At 44.3% G+C, this 25,151-nt stretch overlaps 1 protein-coding gene across 7 annotated transcripts in view; it reads left to right on the top strand.

The window, feature by feature from the left end:
- FGGY (FGGY carbohydrate kinase domain containing) overlaps positions 1-25,151 on the top strand; it is a 366,153-nt gene that overhangs the window by 68,190 nt on the left and 272,812 nt on the right. The window contains exon 2 of one of the 7 annotated variants that reach the window (XM_073544584.1): positions 24,697-24,975. The exons of the other annotated variants lie outside the window; for them this stretch is intronic. The gene's annotated coding sequence lies outside the window, so the exon portion shown is untranslated. The remainder of the gene's footprint in view (positions 1-24,696; positions 24,976-25,151) is intronic. 7 annotated transcript variants of the gene reach the window in all.

Genomic DNA, 25,151 nt, shown 5'->3' on the forward strand with positions numbered 1-25,151 from the left:
GCCTCGTCACAGCCGGAGAAGTAAATAAACCTAAAGCAAGAAAAGGGGAAATCTAAACTGCCCCAGAGCAGACCCCAAAGCAATAGACAGCCCCCAAACATGTATTGTCGGTGAGACAAGATGAAAACACAAACACAGATAGAAAAATAGGCTGAGCAAACGATGGGGTCCACACTAACTAGAAAGGACAGGAAAGGAAAGATGCTGTCTGCAATCACGCACAAAACCCTGCCAAAAAATGTCCAACACTTTCTGATAACAAAAACCCTGAAGTCACTAGACTTCAATTCCCTATATCAGCACTCTGGTATATTCTGAAGACAGAGCAAAAAGAGACCAATCTGATCAGGGACAAAAAGCAAGCTGGCATAAACAGAGACATAAGAATGGAAATTCAGCACAGCCCCAGCAGGGGCTGGCTGACCACAAAAACTGAGTAAACAGACCAAATCTCATGTGAAAAAATCAAAGAGCACACTTAGCTTGAGAAGGAAAGAACAGAACTGGAAACCAGAACCTCAGGGCAGGAAAACATCACCGGCACAAAATTAGGGAGTAGGCTGTCTTAAATCCAGAGACTCCTGATGTCCACTCACAGTCCTCCTCTTCAGGTGGCAGGTCTCTGACATTTAGATCAGCTTCATTACCTGCTGTTACCACTAGAGGGAGCCCGGATGGAGAACTCACGACTCATCTGTCAACACATCCAGCTTCACCACCCTCACCAGAAGCCAGAGGTAAACCAGAAAATGAGTTCACAACAGCCCCCTATTGTCACGTGGACCCGTCCTGTGTGACGTGACCCGCAGGCCGGTAACTGAAACAACACGACGCGGCACGTGAAGCTGTCCTGTGTGACGCGACCCGCAGGCCGGTAACTGAAACACGACGCGGCACGTGAAGCTGTCCTGTGTGACACTGCCCGCAGGCCGGTAACTAAACAAGGCAAGGGGGAGGGACAACAGTTATAACGGTGGGCCCTGCGATAGGGAAAGGGGACATGGAGACCTCCTGCGCTCCCCTGAGTCAGTGTCCCTAATGCTCCTAACGTTCCCTATGCCGGTTCCGCACTGGGCGCCGCTCAGGATACCTGTCGCCCTAGCACACCCTACACCTATCCCTTGCTAGGGAGCTGGGTGGCGCAGGCACTGGCCCCACCGCTGTACTAATACACACGAAGGGAAAACACAAACATGGGAACACCACTTAGCTTTACTCTGTGCACTTGCTCCCGGCAACAGATTCCACCACCAGAATGCAGCTCTCCTCCTGAAATGCTGCCACCAAGCTCTGTCAGCTACAAGGAAAACCCCTATGATTCCTTCCACACCAGGGCTAAGACAGTGCTGCAAGGAACGTTCTCCAGCTCCTTCCTCCACCAAGGATGGTTGAAATGAATACTATCACCAATGCTGATTGCAACACCTGTGACTCTTTTATAGCAGAGCCAGCAATCACACCTGCAATCTAATCATGTGCACTTAACTAAAGAAACAAAGTGCAATTACGCTCACCACCACCGGGGGGCAAATTTAGAACAAAAGACACCACAGTGCAATAATCCTAATGGCCACCGGGGGCAAAAACCAAGCCTAAGCACAGAAAAAAAGGTTACCTGTGATTTTATCTGTCCTGATCCCGCATGGATCATGACACCTATGTACAAGAATATAACTACTATAATACTGCCCCTATGTACATGAATATAACTACTATAATACTGCTCCTATATACAAGTATATAACTACAATAATACTGCCCCTATGTACAGGAATATAACTACTATAATACTGCCCCTATGTACAGGTATATAACTACTATAATACTGCCCCTATGTACAAGAAAATAACTACTATAGTACTGCCCCTATGTACAAGAATATAACTACTTTAATACTGCCCCCTATGTACAAGAATATAGCTATTATAATACTGCTCCTATGTACAAGAATATAACTACTATAATACTGACCCTATGTACAAGAATATAACTACTATAATACTGCCACTATGTACAAGAATATAACTACTATAATACTGCTCCCTATGTGCAGGAATATAACTACTATAATACTGCCACTATGTACAAGAATATAGCTACTATAATACTGCTCCTATGTACAGGAATATAACTACTATAATACTGCACCCTATGTACAAGAATATAACTACTATAATACTGCTCCTATGTACAAGAATATAACTACTATAATACTGCTCCTATGTACAAGAATATAACTACTATAATACTGCTCCCAATGTACAAGACTACTTATATCTGTTGCCCAATTTCCCCACCTCCCTATGGTCAGACATTCTCCCACATATTTTATTGCTCCGTTTGTATCTTTTGTTGCTCCGGTAACGGTTTTGTCTCCTTCCCAAAATAAACAGAATTTCAGGTTTGATGTTGGTTTTAACTTAGAAATTGAATAAACAGGTTCTCCTAATTAGATTACTGTAATCTGTCTTCAGTCCAAGTGCAGAGGAATAGTTTGGAGAAGGTTTTTTTTTTTCCTTTCTTTTGCTTTACGAGGTCTGGCCTTTGGCCAGCACTTGGACTGAACAACTCTGCAAAATCCATGCCCTGAATTAGCAAAGCTCTGTCCCTTTTATAGAGCAGCCAGACTTTACTACGAGAGGGACGATTTTTCTCTCCTTGTAAAATATTCATGGGGCGTATATGGTGAGTGATTAAGAGGCAGAACAGGTAATCAATACTGGACTTGATTATCTGCCATAAAATGCCATCAGGCTGCTATTAAGAACCTTCCTTGGATCTGCAGCAGATCTGCTTTCATGTGTAATCTTGCACTGCTGACAATAGTGGCTGGTGTCAGAGTACTGAGCACTTGAAATCATATTGCCCACTAGAGACAAAGGACGTGAACACTCAAACTGAACATCTATTAGGCATCCTAAACTCTGTGCATGTGGTCAAATGTGTGCCATGCTTCCATTTTCTATAGCGGCTGCAGAGGGTTCTCCGTTTTACTATAGTGGTTGCAGAGGGTGCTTCCATTCACTGTAGTGGTTGCAGAGGATATTTCCATTTAATATAGTGGTTGCAGAGGGTGCTTCCATTTACAATAGTGGTTGTAGTGGGTGGTTCCATTTACTATAGTGGTTGCAGAGGATACTTCCATTTACTATAGTGGTTGCAGAGGGTGCATCCTTTTACTATAGTGGTTCCATTTACTATAGAGGTTGCTTCCATTTGCTATAGTGGTTTCAGAGGGTGCTTCCTTTTACTATAGTGGTTCCATTTACTATAGAGGTTGCAGAGGTTGCTTCCATTTACTATAGAGGTTGCAGAGGGTGCTTCCTTTTGCTATAATGGTTGCAGAGGGTGCTTCCTTTTACTATAGTTGTTCCATTTACTATAGAGGTTGCAGAGGTTGCTTCCATTTACTATAGTGGTTGCAGAGGGTGCTTCCTTTTGCTATAATGGTTGCAGAGGGCGCTTCCATTTACTATAGTGGTTGCACAGGTTGCTTCCATTTACTATAGTGTGTTGTGAGTTCATTTTCCCCTTCACCGTCGATGTCTGATGAACTCCCTCTTCTGGTGAAGGAAGGTAGTGAGGCTGATTACCAAACACCTGATCTGGTAGATGATGACTGGGTAACAGGAAATTCTGACTGGATATAATGCAGCCGACGCCCTTCTGAGTTGCTGGTGATTTCTCTGCTGGATTCTTGGAGACCAGTCGGATTCCTGCTTCCCAAAGATAAGTTTTTGCTCTGCTATTGAACTTATTAGTTTTGTTTTGTTTACCTTGTTTTTTGGAGTTCAGCCATCCCCGGTCGGGGGTGTGCTGAGTTCCTTTTTTGTCTCTGATCAGTTTGTCTCTTTGCTCTGTCTTCAGAATTTACCTGAGTGCTGATATAGTCATTTTGAAGTCCTAGCAACTTCAGGGCCTATTTTTCCTATCAGACGGTTGGGACATTTTTTGGTAGGGTTTTTTACGGATTGCATACAGCAGCTTTTCTATCCTGTCCTTTTTAGTTAGCTTGGGCCCCATCGTTTGCTCAACCTATCTTTCTATCTGTGTTAGTGTTTTCATCTTGCTTCACCGTCATTATATGTTGGGGGCTGCCTATTGCTTTGGGGTCTGCTCTGGGGCAGTTTAGATTTCCCCTTTCTTTCTTTAGGCCTATTTAGTTCTCCGGCTGTGATTGAGGGGTCTAGGGCATCGTAGGAACCCCCCACGGCTACTGTTAGTTGTTGTGGATAGGATCAGGGGTCTGCAATCCGATAGCTACCAACCTCTCCGGTTTTCTGGACTTAGCTTGTATTTTTGTTTTTTGCTCCTTCGGTGACTCATTCATAACAATAGTGGCTGCAGAGGCTGATTCCATTTGCTATAGTGGTTGCAGAAGGTGATTCAATTTACTGCAGTGGTTGTAGAGAGTGATTTCATTTACTTTAGTAGTAAATGTTCCAATACATTGTATAATGCAAACTGATACAATTTTCCAATATAGGTTCTGTATCATTTGCTCACTGTCAAGCTCTCTGCTTGCTGTCATTAAGTAGAAACCTTCATGATTGGCTTTTAATGAGTAAAATCAGTACTAGTCATGTGATGGACACAGAGGTGCCAGAGGTTCATTACAGTACAGTACACTGTGTCCTGTAACCAGCAATGCAGCTGTGTGATCTCCACAAGACCACAAAGGTCAACCTGAGCAGCCCCTTATCGCTTTGATGCCTCCCTCAGATGGAGGGCCAAGTGTCTAAAATGGTGTTTTTAAAACAGGAAATACTTTTTTTTAATTTGTTTCATTTTTATTATTTACACTTCCTGCAAAGCAAAAATAATAGTGCATGTCCCTTTAAAACATGAAGCCTAAGGCTATGTGCACACGCTGCAGTTTTTGCTGCGGATCTGCAGCAGTTCTGCAGACAGTGTACAGTAGCATGTTATCCTATGTGATTTACATTCTGCTGTGCACATGCTGCGGATTTTTAACTGCGGAAAAGCTGCGGTTTTGAATCCGCAGAAAGAAATGACATGTCAATTATTTCTGCGGATTCTGCTGCGGTTTACCATCTCCTCCATTGTAGAGGTGATAAACCGCAGGCCAATCCGCAGGTAAAACCGCAGGTCATTTTAACTTGCGGTTTTACCTGCGGTTCCGCAGATACAAATCCGCAGCGTGTGCACATAGCCTAAAACTGATCTTACAAACCTATTGCAAAATGTAGCAAAGAAAAGTGCACTTTCTACGCACCGAGGACGTTACCCTGGAAATAGTGGGGGTGCCGGGAACGGTCTGCTGTCAGGATAGTTAAAAATACCATTATAGGTGCTAAGTTTACACTTTGTTTTCATTACGAGCGTTTTATAGGTTATTCCAGCGGCCGACAGCTGGGAACAATAATGAGGCCACATTTAATGTTTTTCTTTTAATATGACGCAGGAAATGTATCTTATATATTTTTCTTCCATGCAATATAGTGAATTGCAGACACTGTAATCCCGGCCAATCACATCTGCCCTATGATGGCCAGTTATAATATGATGGGGCTGTCTCTCTAGTATTTCTGATGCATTAAATGATACTGCCTGCAACCTGGTGAAACTGCAAGCCCAGTGTCATACCGCTAGTAGCAGCAGACTAGTGATGAGCGAGGATACTCGTTGCTCGGGCGTCCTCCGAGTATTTTGGCGTGCTCGGAGATTTAGTTTTCGTCGCCTCAGCTGCATGATTTGCTGCTGCTAGACAGCTTGAATACCTGTGAGGAATGCCTGTTTGTTAGGGAATTCCCACATGTATTCAGCCTGTCTACAAGTCACAAATCATGCAGCTGAGACAATGAAAGCTAAATCTCCGAGCAGGCCAAAATACTCGGAGATCACCCGAGCATGCTCAGAGAACCCGAGCAACGAGTATACTCCTTCATCACTACAGCAGACCACGCCGTCACATTCCCCCTCCCTGCGTCTGGACTTCACCGTTATCACCATCCTGAGGATGCAGATGCGGATGAGTTCAATGGTGGAGCCGTCGGCTCCCTGTTCCACCTCTCAATGATATTGCTCCTGCTGTGCTGATTCTCGCACCACACGCTGCACAGACTGAATTGCCGAATGCGGTGACCTTTAAAAAAAAAAAAATTTTGCAAATGTCTCTCCTCTAAAGTATCTCTTTTTGGGTTTTGTTTAGTTAATATATTTTGTAGATCGGGAGATTTAAACTTTTTTATTTTATTTCAAAATGTCTTACTTCTCTCGAGGGGATTTGAACATGTGATTATTTGATTCCTTGCACTTTACTGTTGCTGTTATGGTGCAGTTTACTCTTTCCTCTGAAACTCAGACTGGGCTTCACAGGAGTAACAACAATGGGGTCAAGGTAACTAATTTCCACCCAATTATTGTATCTTTTGGGGGGAGCAATTGGCTCTTAAACAGACCCATCCCCTCCAATGTTAGTACTTCTTAAAGGGAATCTGTCACCTATTTTTTGGTATATAAGATGCGGCCACCGCCATCAGGGGCTTATCTACAGCATTACAGAATGCTGTAGATAAGCCCCCGATGTAAACTGAAAGAGAAGAAAAACGAGTTATATTATACTCACCCAGGGGCGCACCGCAGTACTCTGCTCTGCCCTCAACAGGGCAGAGCAGTGCGCCTGAGCCGCAATGGGAAGCAAAGAAGAGGACGTCATCGCTAGAAGATGGGAGGCGCCGGACCACTCCGCGACACCCTCCGGACCCGAACCGGACCCGGACCGCCCCTGGGTGAGTATAATATAACTTGTTTTTCTTCTCTTTCAGGTTACATCGGCAGCTTATCTACAGCATTCTGTAATGCTGTAGATAAGCCCCTGATGGCGGTGGCCGCATCTTATATACCAAAAAATAGGGGTCAGATTCCCTTTAAATGCAGCAGATCACTGCTGTTAGAGGCAGGGCCGGCCCGAACGTATAGGCGAACTAGGCGGCCGCCTAGGGCGCCAACCCAAAGGGGGCGCCAGAGAAAAAATAGAAAAAATTATAAAAATATTTTTCAAAAGGCAAAAAGTTTTAGGGATGGAAAGAAAAGTGTACATATTTAAGGGCAAATATGACGCAAGAGCGGTTGGTTGGGTTGGCAACAATTTCGATAGAATCTGAAGTTGCTAAACAAATTAATCTCGGTGACTTAGTGTCATCCTTTAAAAAAAAAAAAGGCAAGGAAACAAAAATTTTAATTACCTATGGTCGTTTTTGTTTTGTGTTATTGATTACTTTGTATATATTTGTCCTATACAACTTCTCAGAAGATTAAAGAGTTAGGAGAGAGTTAATTAATCATTGTTGTTGTGGTTTATTTTGCTCCTAAATTTATATCCCAAGTTTTCATCTACTGCCAAGAATAGTAGGGGCGCAACAAAATAGTTTCGCCTAGGGCGCCATAATCTCTCGGGCCGGCCCTGGTTAGAGGCAGGTGTTGGCTGTATGATACAGCTGGCATCTGCCATGTATGGCGTACTTTACTTGTATGCTTCCAGTGTGAATATGCCTCCAAGTTTCATGCCATGCTCATGGTTCACAGTCCGTTGCTGCTGTTGACGGAGCTCATTCTGCACCAGGCGTGGATCTGAATCTACTTCCACTTTCCAAAATGGGTTTGCGCCAAACAACAAACTTTGTAATATATTTACAACAACCAATGATAAATCATCAGCATTCTATAAAAGAGAAGGAAACCCTTCTGCCTGGGTCATGCTCACACAGCTGATGGTGTCGCTACAGTGTATCACTGCAGATAATCTCTTTAAACTATATTGGACAATCTTGACCAGAAGAAATCTGAAGGTGGAAGTCCCCTTTAATTCGTGATTTTGCCTGTGGGCTGCACGCTCCCGCCACATTGCTGTTACATTACTACTATCATGTGACCTTGCTTTGCTCCCCTGCTGGACAACAAAGCAAAAATGGAGCACTTGCCATTAATAATTCACTAAAGCTGAAACATTGATCGTCTGATCACACGTTCCACGCGCAGAGGAGGCCATCAATGCTGAGCTCGATCAATACTGGCGTTTCATATATACAGAGGCACGAGGAGCCCCCTAAAGAAGACCCCACACCATCAGATACAGCTAGACCAGCGAGTAGTGGCTACAAGGTGTCCTCTGATGATTGACAGAAGCTTTACAACAGTATCTGCAGATATTCCTGATGTTCTGCAGCAATCAAGAGAGATGTATGAGTATTGTTTGTGGGACAAGATCTACAACAAATCAGAAGATGGTGAACTTCAGAAATATTGGCTGATTATGTAATTATAAGTGGATGGACGACTGGATGGATCGATAGATAAAGTGGCATAGCACGGAGGGACCTGAGGGCAGTTATCTTGAGCGCCAAAGCGGCACAGTGAGTGCTACTGTGCTTTCAACTGCACTCTGCATAGGCAGCAACCAATATGACAATGCTCTCAGCATAACGAAGTGAGCTTTGATCATTGCCTGTGCAGAGTGCTGCAGCTGATCATGACGTCTGCTGCACTCTGCAAAATTACTGACAAAAAATGAAGCCAGTATTAAATACTAGTCATTCATTATTCCGAGGTGCTTTTAGGTCTTTATACTATTTTTTTTTTTTTTAACTATAACTAGGGTTATGGCTAGCTTTAGGTTTTGGGTTAGGCTTGTGAATAGGGTTAGGGATAGTGACTTGGATATGGCTAGGGTTAGTGAAAGGGCTAAGTTTAGAGTAATGGCTACAGACAGCACAAGGGTTAAGGATAGGGTAATAAAAGACTTAAAGAAAAATCGATAGAATTTTATGTTTGATTCTGATAAAAGCTGAGAATATCTATAATTACATCAGCATTTTCCTCAAAATACAACAATGCTGGAACGTTAAGAGGTTCAATATTGGACTGGTGAAAGGGACTTAGGCATTGCTAATGGTTCACAGGTTAAGGGTGCAAAATACTTGCCCAAGGCACTGGAAAAGAATTCATAGATAGATAGCTAAAGATAGACGGATGGATAGATGTTAGAAGGTCCATTGATGGACAAACTTCATCTTCCTCACAGTAGGCATGACCTTTTCTCCTAAGAATTCCTGATATTTTATTGAATCCATTTTGCCCTCAACATAATTAGCAGGTTTCCAGTGCCAGAGGAAGCAAAGCAGCCCCACAGAATAACTGAGCCACCGACATGTCTCACTGTGAATATCACTGAACCACTGCCATGTTTCATTGTAGACATCACCAAGCCACCGCTGTGCTTCACTGTAGGCATTACTGAGCCACTGCCATGCTTCACTGTAGGCATCACTGAACTACTACACCATGCTTCTTTGTACAATGGGTACGGAAAGTATTCAGACCCCTTAAAATTTTTCACTCTTTGTTTCATTGCAGTCATTTGGTAAATTCAAAAAAGTTCATTTTTTCTCATTAATGTACACTCCGCGCCCCATCTTGACTGAAAAAAAACAGAAATGTAGAAATTTTTGCAAATTTATTAAAAAGGAAAAACTGAAATATCATATGGTCATAAGTATTCAGACCCTTTGCTCAGTATTGAGTAAAGACAAAAGAAAATAATGCCGAGAGTACTATACTGAATGGGTGATAGACAGTCCCTACTTTTAATTTTCCGGAGAGGAATATACTATATCATATCAAATAAACCCACAGTATATATATGGACACAGTCTGAACCAATTGCACAGCTAAAGCAAGAAAAGACCAGAGAAAAAACAGTCATACAGTCCAGTAAATATATCAAATATCCAGATCTTTATTAACAACATGATCAGAAACAAGGCAAAGGGGATAAATGCGAAAACCAGACCAGTATCTATACAAAGGGCTGGTGGGATCACATTATAGATAAAAGCATAACATTAATATACATGGGCATCATTGTATCAATGCTATACCCATCACTGATTATATAGATGTATACATACGGCACAAAGGCATAGATTACATAAGGCATAGAGGCATAGTTTCCTTTGCAGAGTATAACAGCGGGATAGCACGTGGTCCCCAGCCCACCCTGACGCACATTTCGGAGGTGACTCCTTCCTCAGGGAGTGTCCCTGGGCCAATCAAGATTGGTCACAGAGTTGTTCTGAGGCCACTGCTTTGTTATTTTAGCTGTGTGCTTAGGGTCTTTGTCTTGTTGGACTGTGAACCTTCGACCAAGTCTGAGGTCCAGAACACTCTGGAAGAGGTGTTCATCCAGGATATCTCTGTATTTGGCCGCTTTCATGTTTCCTTCAATTGCAACCATTCATCCTGTCCCTGCAGCTGAAAAACACCCCCATTAGCATGATGCTGCCACCACCATGTTTCACTGTTGGGATTGTATTGGACAGGTGATGAGCAGTGCCTGGTTTTCTCCACACATACCACTTAGAATTATCACCAAAAAATTCTATCTTTGTATCATCAGACCAGAGAATCTTATTTCTCATAGTCTGGGAGTCCTTCATGTGTTTTTTAGCAAACTCTATGTGGGCTTTCATATTTCTTGCACTGAGGAGAGGCTTCCGTTAGGCCACTCTGCCATAAAGGCCTGACTGCTGGAGGGCTGCAGTGATAGTTGACTTTGTGGAACTTTCCCCCATCTCCCTACTGCTTCTGTGGAGCTCAGTCACAGTGATCTTGGGGTTCTCCTTTACCTCTCTCACCAAGGCTCTTCTCCCACGATTGCTCGGTTTGGCTGGACGACCAGGTCTAGGAAGACTTCTGGTGGTCCCAAACTTCTTCCAAAGAAGGAGCTGTGCGAAATGCGTGTCGGGGCAGAGGGACGTCCGGGGATCACCTCTCACCTGCCGTTGGTATGTATACAGGGATCTTTATCATACAATGTCTTCACAGTATTGCATTGGCACGGGCCAGCATGTAACTGGGGATAAGTTGATGCGCAGTCCTCTGTATTTGTATGCCACATTTTTTTAGGCTCATGATTAGATTATATGATAGGACATTATGGTCACTTATTGATTTATTCATATTGTGAAATTTGTTCATTGCGGTCAGGCTGCTTTGCTTAATGGTGTTCCCATGGCTGGTTTGTCCCTCTTTTAATTAATTCAGCACTTTTTCTTGATACATATTTTTAATTATTGTTAATAAAGAATATTTTTATTTTATATACCATTCAGTGGTGCCCTGTGTTTACTACATGGCTATCACAACAGTGATCTGTCACCAAGCTACTGTCATACTTCACTTTAGGCATCACCAAGTCACCACCATGTCTCACTGTAGGCATAAACAAGCCACCACCATGGTTCACTGTAGGCATCATCAAGCAACCACCATGCTTCCCTTTAGGCATCACCAAGCCACCATCATGCTTCACTGTAGGCCTCCCCGAGCCACTGCTATGCTCAGTGCTTCACTGTAGGCATCACCTAGTCACCATCATGCTTCACTGAAGGCATCACTGACCAATTGCCATGCTTCACGTTAGGCATCAATGAGCCACCACCATGCTTCATTGTAGGCGGAGTAGTGTTTTCTGCAAATGCGTAAGTCTTCCTCCTATTGACATAATGCTGAAAATTTACAGTTTTGTTTCAATGCTCCACAGATTGTAATTTCAGAATGTCTGTGGACTATTGGATGGATGGACAGATGGAAGGATGGATGAATATCTAGAATGCTGTGGGAGTTGTTCCCGGTGGGTGGCTGAAGGTCTTGGATCTTCACACACTAGTGACAAATTTAGGATAATCATTTATATGTGGGCAAGGGGAATATTTACTCTGAATTATTTTAATGTAATATTTACAGGCAACTGCATTTCTTCAGAAGTGGTTTTGGGGGTTTTGAGGCATCTATTAGGTTCCACTGTTTCCACCAAATTTTTTTTTTCTGCTTCAAAAATTCTTTAACTTTAATAGAAAATACTAAAACTGTAAGAAAAAGGAAAAAGTGGAATCCACTGAAATCGCATTAATCACATCGGACAATTTTAATTCCGACATCAGGAGATCGGATTGATCCTCTTCTTTATTTTCAGCAAGGTTGATGCACCATGACTCCATATTGCCCTCACCATCGGACGCCATGACTGTGAAATACGAGAAGTGAGAAGAATTGGTAATTCCTGTGAAATCTTCATAGGACGCAGCGAAACAGCGCCCCACAGAAACAAATCGAAAGAAGGAGCCAGCTAGTTCTCTTACTCAGATTGACAAGACTCTGGCCCTCCGCCATCTTTCTTCATCCCTCCCAAAAACAACCATCTGGGCTCGTGAAGTCTTTCTCTCCATTATATTTCCATACGTGTTTATCTCATTTGTCGTCCAAATCTTGGAAGCAGTGCCTGGACGAATGAAGAGAAAACACGGATTTGTTGAAAAATCACATATGGTGCCATCCTACTGAGTTACACACAAATATACTTATTTTTCGCATTATATTTTTTGGATTTTTTTTTTTTGTTGACATCAGAGCATCAGAGATTATTGAAATCTGAAAGTACCAGGGTTGTACCTGGGGCTTGTGCAAAGAAACATTTTATAATGTGTGTTTTGTAAGAAAGGATTGGTAAGAAACTTGCTCAAACATGAAAGTTTAATTCGAAGCAGCAAGAAAAACATGATCCTCAGGACACTCCCGTCATTAATTCATATGTGTGCAACGTCTGCAATAACTGAACCTGCTCGGTGCCATCACTGCCAGTAAACAAGAGGCAACAGTAAAAAAAAAAAGACCAAAGTGCAAAACAAGGCTGTGATTGCAGGACGGGTAATGGGGCATTTAGACAGATACAAGTGTAACATGAAGCTTGTGGAACCACTAGAAAATGTCCAAGAGAGAGAATCTATCTCGGCTCTTTAGTAGTATAAGTCTTATCATACAGTACAGTGGGATGTTTTGGGCTCCCCAAGGCTCCGGTGCCCACCTACCATAGTTCTGCTCCTGAACCCAGGGGCCTTCATCACAAGAAGTCGCCTATGACACTTTTACCACCACCTTAGTTTTCATGAACTTTGGCATTGTACTTGGCAAAATGCCAGTGAAAACCACTGGTGACATGGGCAATGTCTTTGTACATAGAACCAGTATAACAGTTACACTTTTATACATATGGGGCAGTATTATAGTAGTTATATTCTTGTACATAGGGGGCAGTATTATAGTAGTTATATTCTTGTACATAGGAGCAGTATTATAGTAGTTATATTCTTGTACATAGGAGCAGTATTATAGTAGGTATATTCTTGTACATAGGGGCAGTATTATAGTAGGTATATTCTTGTACATAGGGGCTGTATTATAGTAGTTATATTCTTGTACATAGGAGCAGTATTATAGTAGGTATATTCTTGTACATAGGGGCTGTATTATAGTAGGTATATTCTTGTACATAGGGGCAGTATTATAGTAGTTATATTCTTGTACATAGGAGCAGTATTATAGTAGTTATATTCTTGTACATAAGGGCAGTATTATAGTAGGTATATTCTTGTACATAGGGGCTGTATTATAGTAGGTATATTCTTGTACATAGGGACAGTATTATAGTAGGTATATTCTTGTACATAGGAGCAGTATTATAGTAGTTATATTCTTGTACATAGGGGCAGTATTATAGTAGGTATATTCTTGTACATAGGAGCAGTATTATAGTAGTTATATTCTTGTACATAGGGGCAGTATTATAGTAGTTATATTCTTGTACATGGGGGCAGTATTATAGTAGTTATATTCTTGTACATAGGAGCAGTATTATAGTAGTTATATTCTTGTACATAGGGGCAGTATTATAGTAGTTATATTCTTGTACATAGGAGCAGTATTATAGTAGTTATATTCTTGCACATAGGGGCAGTATTATAGTAGGTATATTCTTGTACATAGGGGCAGTTATATTCTTGTACATAGGTAGCAGAATTATAGTAGTTATATTCTTGTACGTAGGGGAAGTATTATAGTAGTTATATTCTTGTATGTAGGGGCAGTATTATAGTAGTTATATTCTTGTACGTAGGGGCAGTATTATAGTAGTTATATCCAGAAAGTTTTAGGTGTTTGGAAATAAAAATCCCCTTTATTGAATAAGCTTGGAATGCTGTTGACTCCACTGATATTTCTCTCTATGGGTGAGATTTGCAGGTAGGACGCTTGTGTGATTCATTAGATAAATTGAAATTATATTGAAATATATAAAATATTTTTACTTGCGTCCAACATATGGTAGTTCTTTTATTGCATTTATAAAATTGTAACCAAGAAATAGTAAAAAAGAAAGAATATGTGATATTCAGAACTTGATTTACTACAGTTTTAATTGCAGAACAATGTGAGAAGGTTTAATATTAGCCACGTTCAGACACAACATCTGCTCTCCATTATATTTGGCATTCTTGTGGGAAAATCAGGATTTCTGCCCTTCTTTTGTGCTATGTTCTGAAAATAAAACCTTATGTTACATAAAAGAAACACCGTAAAAAAAGGGAAAACAGTGTAAAATGCTAGAAGATACTGTATATGTGATGTAGTGTATATCAAGATGATCTTGTCCACTACACATTGACATAACAGTGTGTCATCTACACATTCCCCAAAAGTGTCACCCACAGATCTTTCATTGCTGTTGGACACCCACAAATGCACAATAGTTGTGTATAGCACCCTCTGTGACAGTGCATTATCCAGTAATCCCCATAAAAATGTCATTCACACATCCTCCATAACAGTGTGCAATCCACAGATCCCCATAATAGTGCATCATCCGCAGATTCCCCATAATAGTGCGTCATCCACAGATCCCCATAACAGTGCATCATCCATAGATCCCCATAACAGTGCATCATCCACAGATCCCCCATAACAGTGCATCATCCACAGATCCTCCATAACAGTGCATCATCCACAGATCCTCCTTAACAGTGCATCATCCACAGATCCCCCATAAGAGTGCGTCATCCACAGATCCCATAACAGTTTATCATCCACAGATACCTCATAACGGTGCATCATTCACAGATCCCCCATAACAGTGCATCATCCACAGATCCCCATAACAGTGCATCATCCACAGATCCTCCATAACAGTGCATCATCCACAGATCCTCCACAACAGTGCATCATCCACAAATCCCCCATAACAGTGCGTCATCCACAGATCCCATAACAGTTTATCATCCACAGATCCTCCATAACAGTGTGTGATATGCAATGTGGATATCATTTTGTGTATATTTCTATTTCACTTATTTTCATAGTGTTTTCTTGATGCCCTGTGGGTCTACAGCCTGACTGTGTCTGTCTCTTGATGACCCCCTGTAGTGCATTAATCCCCAAGGCTCCTTTGTTCTCTGGGAGGCCTGGAAACTGCCCCAACCTGTTTGACTACCCCTGGACACAAGGAAGGGGGTGGGGAGAACAGGAGCTGGTAAAGTGAGTTCCTGTTTGGAGAGGATCGTGTAAAGACTGCACTTCAGAGAGAAGGACCCATTTTTATCCTCTGGGGCTAGAGTTTTTGGAATCTCGTCACCCTGGACATTTTATCCTGTTACTGGACTACATTCTTGTTCTGGACTATTGCACTCTGTGTGGTGGATTGTTTATGGACCTTTTAATTTTGCCTGTAATAAAGGTCTTGGGATTGTTCACCCTTCCCTCGCTCTGTTGATTGTGTGGTATCGGAGAAGGACCCCGTGAAAACTGGTGGCAGCAGTGGGATCAACAGAGCGTAACCCAATGGAGAACCACCCACAGAGTGAGTACAGAAATTGGACTGTATCCAGTTTACAGGAGAGAGCCAGAGACCTGGGCCTGAACTACCAGGGACTGACTAAAGAGGCCTTAATCGATCTACTGGTGGGCGCTAGCCCGGCCACCTCCTCCCAGATGTCTGAAGGACGAGCACTGGAGACAGGGATTCCCATCCAGAAAAGCCAGTAGTTAGTGTGGTACGAAGAAGAGATGGCGGTTCTGGGCCCCGGCGTCTCTCAGGAGTACAAGGAGGAGGCTGCCCGCCGGGCACAGCGGAGACAAGAAGCAATGGAGCTTGAAAGAGGGAGTAACGCAATGTGGAGTGTAACCCCTACGATCCGGGAGCCTGTACGGATCACCCGGACAGAGGTTAAGCCATTTGATGAGACTTAGAGTTGTGGAGGGGTTCTTCAAAGACTTTGAGCAGCAGTGTGCTGTGATGGAGGTGCCCCACTCTAGCTGGATCTGTTTGTTAGTGGGGCTCCTGAACGGAAGCATGGCGGAGGCTTACCGAACCATTGAGCACCTCGGAATCGGGATTATAACATTGTAAAGCGGACTATCCTGGATTACAATGCTATCACCCCAGACTCATATAGAGCCAAGTTCCGAGACCTCCCATGCACCACGGGGGGATCGTTTAGGATGTATGCACATAAGATGTCCCAGGCATGTCGGAGATGGCTGGAAGCAGAAAACGCCTTTACTGTGGAAGATGTTATACAGGCGTTCCTTGTAGAACAATTTCTTGCCAAGTGCCCCACAGAGGTACGGGAACGGGTCCGGGAGCGTACGCCGTGTACCGTGAATAGAACTGCTTCCCTGGCCGATGAAGCTCTTACTATCCGGCCGCAATGGAAGAGATTTCTGGACAATGAACCACGGCCTGCTCCCGTACCCCGTCCCCCTCCAATTATATCTGCCCTTCACCTAGTCGCAAGCCGATGTCAATCACGCCTCACAATCCTAGACCCTAACAGTTCCGACCACGACCTGGGGGTATCACAGAGAGGAGGTGTTATGGGTGTGGGCAACCTGGACATTTGCAGTCTGGCTGTCCCTCCAGGATTCGGAGGGAGCCCCACGCAGCCCCACCTCGTCCAGTGCATCTTGTGCACTCCACCACACCTGAGGAAGAGCTACCACCACCCCCACCAGAGTGGATCACCGACCACAGCACCATAGATACTCCTCCTGGAGTGTACGGACTCCGGCTTCTGTCCTTTAGCTACTCAGAGCAACGGCAACGCCACCTGCAGGATGCCTTAATTGATGGATACAATGTGTCAGGATTTAGAGACACGGGGGCATTCTTGACTATCGCTGCCCCCCGTGTGGTTCGACCCGAGGCAATTTACCAAGGTCCGGGACTTTCCATTGTCCTGGCGTGGGGTGCTCGCAAATATATACAGCGAGCTTCTGTGCGTTTGGATTATGGTTGTGGAGAAAAACTGTGTTGGATTGGAGTTATGGGAGGACTTCCTGCAGATATCCTCCTTGGGAACGACATTGGGGAGTTACAGTGCCAATTTGTGGGAGTAGTCACCCGACTACAGGCCCTTCAAGCACTACATCATCCGGACCTCACCGGGGAGCAACCACCACGAACCGCATCAGAGGTGGTAAGCAATATGTTCGCTGCTACTACATTGGGAGAGTCTTGGGACAGAGAGGAGTTTAGGAGAGAAATAGAGGGTGACACTAGCTTAGCAGCCCTTAGGCGAAAGGCAGAAACTGGGCACATGGGAGATAATGGGGATGGCTTCACTCGAGAAAACGGACTGTATTATCGTGTAACAAAGGGCAGTGACCAGGGCAACCCTGACACAACGACCAGGCAACTCATTGTCCCTCAGAAGTACAGGGCACAGCTACTCCAATTGGCCCATGACATCCCCTTGGCTGGGCATCAAGGGAGAAAAAGGACTGAAAAGACACTCACCCAAAGTTTTTACTGGCCGGGCGTCTCGCAGTCGGTAGCCCATTATTGCCACACCTGCGATGTGTGCCAGCGAATGCGGCATCCAGGAGCTCGACATAAGGTACCCCTGCAATCCCTGCCCATAATTGAGGAACCATTTCAACGTGTAGCTGTCGACATCATAGGTCCTCTGGCCCACCCCAGCCGGTCAGGGAAAAAATATATCCTGACCGTGGTGGACTATGCCACTAGCTATCCTGAAGCTGTGGCCCTGTCCAGTATTACAGCAGTAAAGGTAGCCGAGGCCCTTGTTACCATCTTTACCCGGGTAGGGTTTCCTAGTGAAATATTGTCGGATCAAGGCACTCAGTAAATGTCAGATCTGGTCCAGTCCCTATAGCATACCTGTGGTGTTTGAGCCATTCGCACCACCCCATACCACCCGCAGACCAACGGACTATGTGAACGCTTTAATGGAACCCTAAAAAATATGCTGAGGGCTTTTGCTGACGTTGAAAAAGACTGGGAAAAGTACTTGCCACATCTCCTCTTCGCCTATTGGGAGGTCCCCCAAGAGTCCACAGGGTTCTCTCCCTTCGAACTACTGTTTAGCCGGAAGGTTCGTGGGCCTCTCACTCTTCTGAAAGAACATTTGGAGGGAGACATCTCAGATACCGGAATACCCAGCATTCCCTATGTTCTAGAGTTCAGAGACCGTCTCGCCCAGCTAGCTACCTTCGCTAAAGAACATCAGCGAATGGCCCAGTCCAGACAAAAAACCTGGTATGACCGTAATGCCAGGAACCGGGAATTTATGGAAGGACAGCAAGTGCTCATGATTACTGCTTCCCCTGCCAACAAACTTCAAGCAGTGTGCGAAGGCCCTTATCAGGTTGTCAAGAAAATTAATGAAACTAACTATGTTATTGCCCTGGACTCTAGTGGTTGACGACAGAAAACCGTCCTCATTAACATGCTGAAAGACTACCACGACTGATCTCTGCCTGTTCTAGCTGTCTGCCACCCCCCTAGTGATACCGCCGACGTCGAGTATCTCCCCGATCTCCAGGTTGCCCAAGCGGGAGGATCACTGGAACAAGTGCCCCTGGGCTCCCATTTATCGGATTTACAAAAGGACGATATTGTCGCCGTACTAAGGTCGAGGGCTGCTGCTTTCTCCTCAAAGCCGGGGAACACTACTCTCACCAGCCACCATGTGGAAACCCCCGGACAACGCCCCATCCAGCAGGCTGCCTACCGGGTTCCAGAGGCTGTTCAAGGTATTATAAAGGATGAACTGGAGGAGATGAAATGACAGGGAGTTATTCAGCCATCTCACAGTTCTTGGGCCTCCTGTCGTCCTGGTCCCCAAGAAGGATGGTACAACACGATTCTGCGTTGATTACAGATGATTAAATGATGCCACCAAGAGTGATGCTTATCCCATGCCCAGGATTGATGATCTATTGGATCGTCTGGCCAGTGCCCAATTTGTGACCACGTTAGACTTGAGCAAGGGGTACTGGCAGATACCCCTAATGGATGACACTCGGGAGCGCTCTGCCTTCATTACTCCATTTGGGCTTTTTGAGTTCCTGGGAATGCCCTTTGGGATGAAAACTGCCCCTACTACTTTCCAGAGACTGGTAGATCGACTGTTACAACAATGTCAGGACTTTGCCTGTGCTTACTTAGACGACATCGCCATTTTTAGCACAACCTGGGAGTAACATCTTAAACACTTGGGCATAGTGCTGGACTGTATCCTTACTGCAGGACTGATCATTCACCCAGATAATTGCCAAATAGGGATGGCTGAGGTGCAGTACCTCGGGCATAGAGTAGGGGGTGGGACACTAAGGCCTGAGCCTGCCAAGGTAGAAGCCATTAGCAACTGGTGTAGACCCCAGACTAAAAAGCAGGTTCTTTCATTTTTAGGAACTGCTGGATACTATCACAAATTTGTTTCTAACTTCAGCACCTTGGCCAAGCCCCTAACCGACCTGACCCGCAAGAACATGCCTAGGAATGTGACGTGGACACCTGCATGCGAGGATGCCTTTTCAGCGTTAAAGACTGCCCTCGTCACTGCTCCTGTCTTAGCTGCCCTGGATTATAAACGCAGGTTCCTCGTGCAGACAGATGCATCCACCTTTGGGATTGGGGCAGTACTTAGCCAAGTGAACGCCGCCGGAGAAGAACATCCTGTTGCTTTTGCCAGTCGGAAACTACTGGATCGGGAAGTTGCCTATGCCACTATTGAAAAGGAGTGCCTTGCCATCATATGGGCGCTAAAAAAATTGCAGCCATACTTGTATGGCAGAGACTTTACAATTGTTACAGACCACAACCCCCTCACATGGCTGAACCGCGTATCAGGGGACAATGGAAGATTGCTGCGGTGGAGCTTGTCCTTACAACCCTACAGCTTCTCCATCCAATACAAGCGGGGAAGCCAACACCAGAACGCCGATGGTCTGTCTCGACAAGAAGAACCATAGGCTCCCTAGGCCGATATACCCCTGCCACTGTGCAAGGAACTATAAATAACTGAGCAATGTGGATTAAAGTGAGCAGGCCAGAGGTCTGTGTATACCTCATAGCGTGCTCACTTATTATGGGGGGGAGAGGTTGTGATGGTGTGATATGCAATGTGGATATCATTTTATGTATATTTCTATTTCACTTATTTTCATAGTGTTTTCTTGATGCCCTGTGGGTCTACAGCCTGACTGTGTCTGTCTCTTGATGACCCCCTGTAGTGCATTAATCCCCAAGGCTCCTTTGTTCTCCTCTGGGAGGCCTGGAAACCGCCCCAACCTGTTTGACTACCCCTGGACACAAGGAAGGGGGTGGGGAGAACAGGAGCTGGTCAAGTGAGTTCCTGTTTGGAGAGGATCCTGTGAAGACTGCACTTCAGAAAGAAGGACCCATTTTTATCCTCTGGTGCTAGAGTTTTTGGAATCTCGTCTCCCTGGACATTTTATCCTGTTACTGGACTACATTCTTGTTCTGGACTATTGTACCCTCAGTGTGGTGGATTGTTTATGGACCTTCTAATTTTGCCTGTAATAATGGTCTTGAGATTGTTCACCCTTCCCTAGCTCTGTTGATTGTGTGGTATCGGTGAAGCACCCCGTGACACAGTGCATCATTCACAGATTCCTCATAACTGTGCATCATTCACAGATCCCCATAACAGTGCATCATTCACAGATCCCCATAACAGTGCATCATCCACTGATCCCTTATAACAGTGCATCATCCACAGATCCCCCATAACAGTGCATCATCCACAGATCCTCATAACTGCAAATCTCTTCCCCAAGAAAAGGGCTTGATGAAGAGCTCATTTTTTATTGGGATGATTCCACATTAAGATAAAATGATTTTTCTTTGGGTGGAAACCTCCAGTGCCTCCAGAATTACCCGTTTTTCTGTATAGGAAACATCATCGGGATCCAAATCTTAGGCTGGTTTCACATTTGCGTTTTTTAGCGCTGGAAAAAAACGCATACGTGCGCATGCGTTTTTTCCCCTATATTTAACATGGGTGCGCATACCTGCGCGCTGGTAAGCGCATGTATGCGATTTTCATGCGCTGCGTTTTTTTGGGGTGTGCGTTTGTATTTTCCAGACGCAGCATGTTGCATTTTTTGGCCCTGCAAAAAAGCGCATGCGCACATATGCGCACGTTTTGCGCTAAAAATGGCCATTATAGCCTATGGATGCGCATACATGCGCACTGGCATGCTCATGTATGCGTTTTTTTGCACATGCGTTTTTTTTTTTTAACCATGGAATTTAGGGGTTTGGGTTAGAGTTAGGGTTAGTTAAGGGGGTTTAGGGTTAGGGTTAGGGTCAGAGACAGGGTTAGGGTTGGGGTTAGGGTCAGGGTTAGGGTTAAGTATGGTTTGGTTAAGGGTTAGGGTTAGGGTTAGGGTCAGGGTTAGTTAGGGTTTAGGGTTTGGGTTAGGGTTAAGTATGGTTTGGTTAAGGGTTAGGGTCAGGGTTAGGGTCAGGGTTAGGGTTAGGGTTAGGGTTAGTTAGGGTTTAGGGTTTGGGTTAGGGTTAAGTATGGTTTGGTTAAGGGTTAGGGTTAGGGTCAGGGTTAGGGTTAGGGTTAGGGTTAGGGTCAGGGTTAGTTAGGGTTTAGGGTTTGGGTTAGGGTTAAGTATGGTTTGGTTAAGGGTTAGGGTCAGGGTTAGGGTCAGGGTTAGGGTTAGGGTTAGTTAGGGTTTAGGGTTTGGGTTAGGGTTAAGTATGGTTTGGTTAAGGGTTAGGGTTAGGGTCAGGGTTAGGGTTAGGGTTAGGGTCAGGGTTAGGGTTAGTAAAGTCATGGTTTGGGTTAGTGTGAGGGGCCACCTAATGTTGGAAAAAAACGCAAACGCGGTAAAAACGCACTAAAAACGCATACAAACGCATAAAAACGCTGCGTTTTTTTCATGCATGCTCATAAAAATGCTTGAAAAAAACGCAGCAGTTGTATGCTTTTGTATGCGCTTTTTCAATGCGTTTTTTTGCGGGAAAAACGCGCTGCAAAAAAAAGCAAGTGTGAAACTAGCCTAAGTCACTTTGTGCAATTAATATCAATTCTATCAGACTCTGCTCATTACCACACCTATTACACCATGTTTTGTGTGTTCTTGCATTTTTAAGATCCTCAGGGCTGTGATTTCTAATAATATTCCCATCCATTTTCACCTCCGGTTGGTGATATCATCATCTGCTACTTAACAATTACCAACGAGAAGTGCAGCTTCACTGGTTACAACAACACATCTACAGCTCCCAGATCAATGACTGTAAAGCAAAAAAGCTTCATTTTCTGATATGAAAGTATTGCCCTTAAAATAAAAAATTCAAAAACTTTTAAAGTTTTTTTTTTTTTGTTCTATCAATTTTGCAGTTACGTTGTTACATCTCTTTCTGATAGTTTCAAATTATATTCAAGTTTTTTTTGCAAAATGTTTTTTTATTTTTTTCTTTACAAATATTTAGGTGCAGTATGGGAACAGCATAAAGGGGAAGGTCTAATCAAGGCGATTCCTGGGCTCACTAGAGATTAGAAATGGGAGTTCCCCACTTATTATAACATAGGAAAAATCATTATAAAAGGGTGAACTGAGCCTATACTATGGAATATGGCCGCGCTATTACTTAAATTGATATTATGTAATGCCGCCTTTCTCTTGTATCATATAGTGTCAGATTTGGGTATTTTGGATCAACCAGGGTTAATTTATCATTAGATGGCCAACCCTCCAGATATAAAGGGTTTGTCCCCTCTCATTATATAGTCCCTTGGTCATCTTCTTTTAGGCTGAGGCTACAAGATGGTTTTAGACACAACATAAGTTATGCGGCCAAAGATCGATATATACATCGTAGCGTAAAGTAGGTAAATGAGGTTACATTGTGATCCTTAGGATGTTGTAACTGCAACAAGCAAGACGCAAAAAAATTGCAACTTGCTTATTGTGGTACCCATAGAGTCACCCTGCGACCCCAGCCACCTTACATTATGCTGTGATGTAGAAGCAGAAGCATAGACCAATCTTCGGCCACCTGACTTTTGTTGTGGTTAAATTCACTTTGCAGCCTCAACCCCAACACTTTCCAGTCCGGTACCTAATGTACCCAATAGTGAGTCCTCTTTTGGGCCAACATGGTGTTCACCAACTCCAGGCCTCAAGAGAAACCAAAAGATCGTATTTTTAGGATTTTCTTAGTATTATTGTGTGAGGGTGTGAAGAGCAAGAAGAGTCAGAAAGGGGTTACCTCTCCTGCTCCGTATCCGGAACCACGTAGCTGGGCAGCAGGGTTGCCGGGGGGAAGACTTACTGACTTGGACCGACTGCACCATGTGATCTTCAGGAGCACTGGGGAAGGAGAAGAGGCGGTGGAACGGAAGCAGTGCAGGCTGAGGGCATGAAAGCAGAGCGCGCTAGGGGCAGAGCAGCATGCACCACTGAGAGAGCAGGCCGCAGCACAGCGCTCCAGAAAAGAGAGAACTCCTGGTCGGAGTGCTGAGACAGAAGGACGTGACATAGATAGCGCCGTCTATGAGTACGTGAATGTGGAAGCCCCGTTGACCAGAGGAGGCTTACCCCCTGACAGTGCAGAGACGGTGACTCGTTTGTGCAGCCCCGGTGCCCGTTGTGACAGGTCAGAGCCCCTGACTGTGGCTGAGAGACTTATCAGAGGGCGCAGCATCGTTCCTGCGGAGAGATTGATAGTTTGACAAACGTCGCCCTGCCTCCCGCTTTAACCCCGGAGTTCCAGTGTCCCAGGAAAAGGGAGAGACTACAAGTGCCGCTGTTGACGGTGCCTACGATTGAGAAGACGACCCTTCAATCAAAGTTTCATCGGACTGATAAGTTGCAAGAATACCCGTTAACCATTGTTGTTCTGCTTTACTGTTTGATAACTCTGCTTAGCTTTAGTATACCGTTAAATCACTATTACTTTGTCAGTTTAACCCCCACTGCTTCTCCCTGCGAGGAGATACTGTCCCCTGTAAATAAACCCTTTACCTTTTGGTCTGTCTCTGATCCGTGGTGACATCCCCAGCACCTGCACGTTATTACAATTGCACAGGTGATAATTCCATAACCTGTGCAATGCCAAGGAAATCCTGAAAACGTGATCTGTTTGCGGACTGGAGTTGGGGAACACTGGGCGAGTATGACTCTTCCATCGTAGATATAGCATTACACAATGAGGTGACGCCATGATGTCTCCACAACTTAGAGGACAACATCTCCAGCAGCAATGCCAGTTCTACAGTATATGTCTGACTTTGCCATGATAATGGTCTATACTCACCCTGGCAGACAGGGATGAGACAGATGTTGACTTGAAAATAAATACTCGGTTAGAAACTTATCACCCCACACTGTACAGAAGCCACAACCATCTTGGATACATGTGAACATCCAGGTGAGGCTCTTGTTCCTTACAGTATGAGATAAGATTTGGGCTCACATCCATAGGGTTTAGGCAGGAAGCATTACAAATGTCTTGGCATATGGAGGGTTATACTAATAAGACAGGTAATATATCTTCCATAGTGATGCATCATCATCTCTCCCAGTCCCGAGCAGCCTGGGGCAGAGGGATACAGCTTCTACGTCAGTAAGAGGAAGACTTGGAGTGAAATCTGTGCCTGGAGGAGGTGACCCTGATCCCTGCAAGAAGCTGCAAATAGTCATCAAACTCAAGTTAAAGGGTTATATTTTTTCCAGTGAAGATTGACCCCTAGAACGAGCTAGTGTCATATGTGCCTAGTTGTCATTTAGTGTCCACTCTTCTTGGACTTGTTGGCCACTGATGGAGGGCTGGTCATGGATGTGAGTACTCATGTTGGGCATTTGTGTATAGATGAGAACTTGCTGTTTGCTGGGTGTCCCATTGCTCGGGCCTCCCATCGATCCCGAGAGCAAAGCTCTGGAGTAGCCCATTTCAATAAAGCCATGGTCACACTGCACATCACCTCTCCTTTCATTCTTTATAGAACTGCCAGAGA

The sequence above is a fragment of the Dendrobates tinctorius genome, unplaced genomic scaffold, assembly GCF_039654945.1.
Source record: "Dendrobates tinctorius isolate UK_male_01 unplaced genomic scaffold, ASM3965494v1 ptg000138l, whole genome shotgun sequence".
Lineage (NCBI taxonomy): Eukaryota > Metazoa > Chordata > Amphibia > Anura > Dendrobatidae > Dendrobates > Dendrobates tinctorius.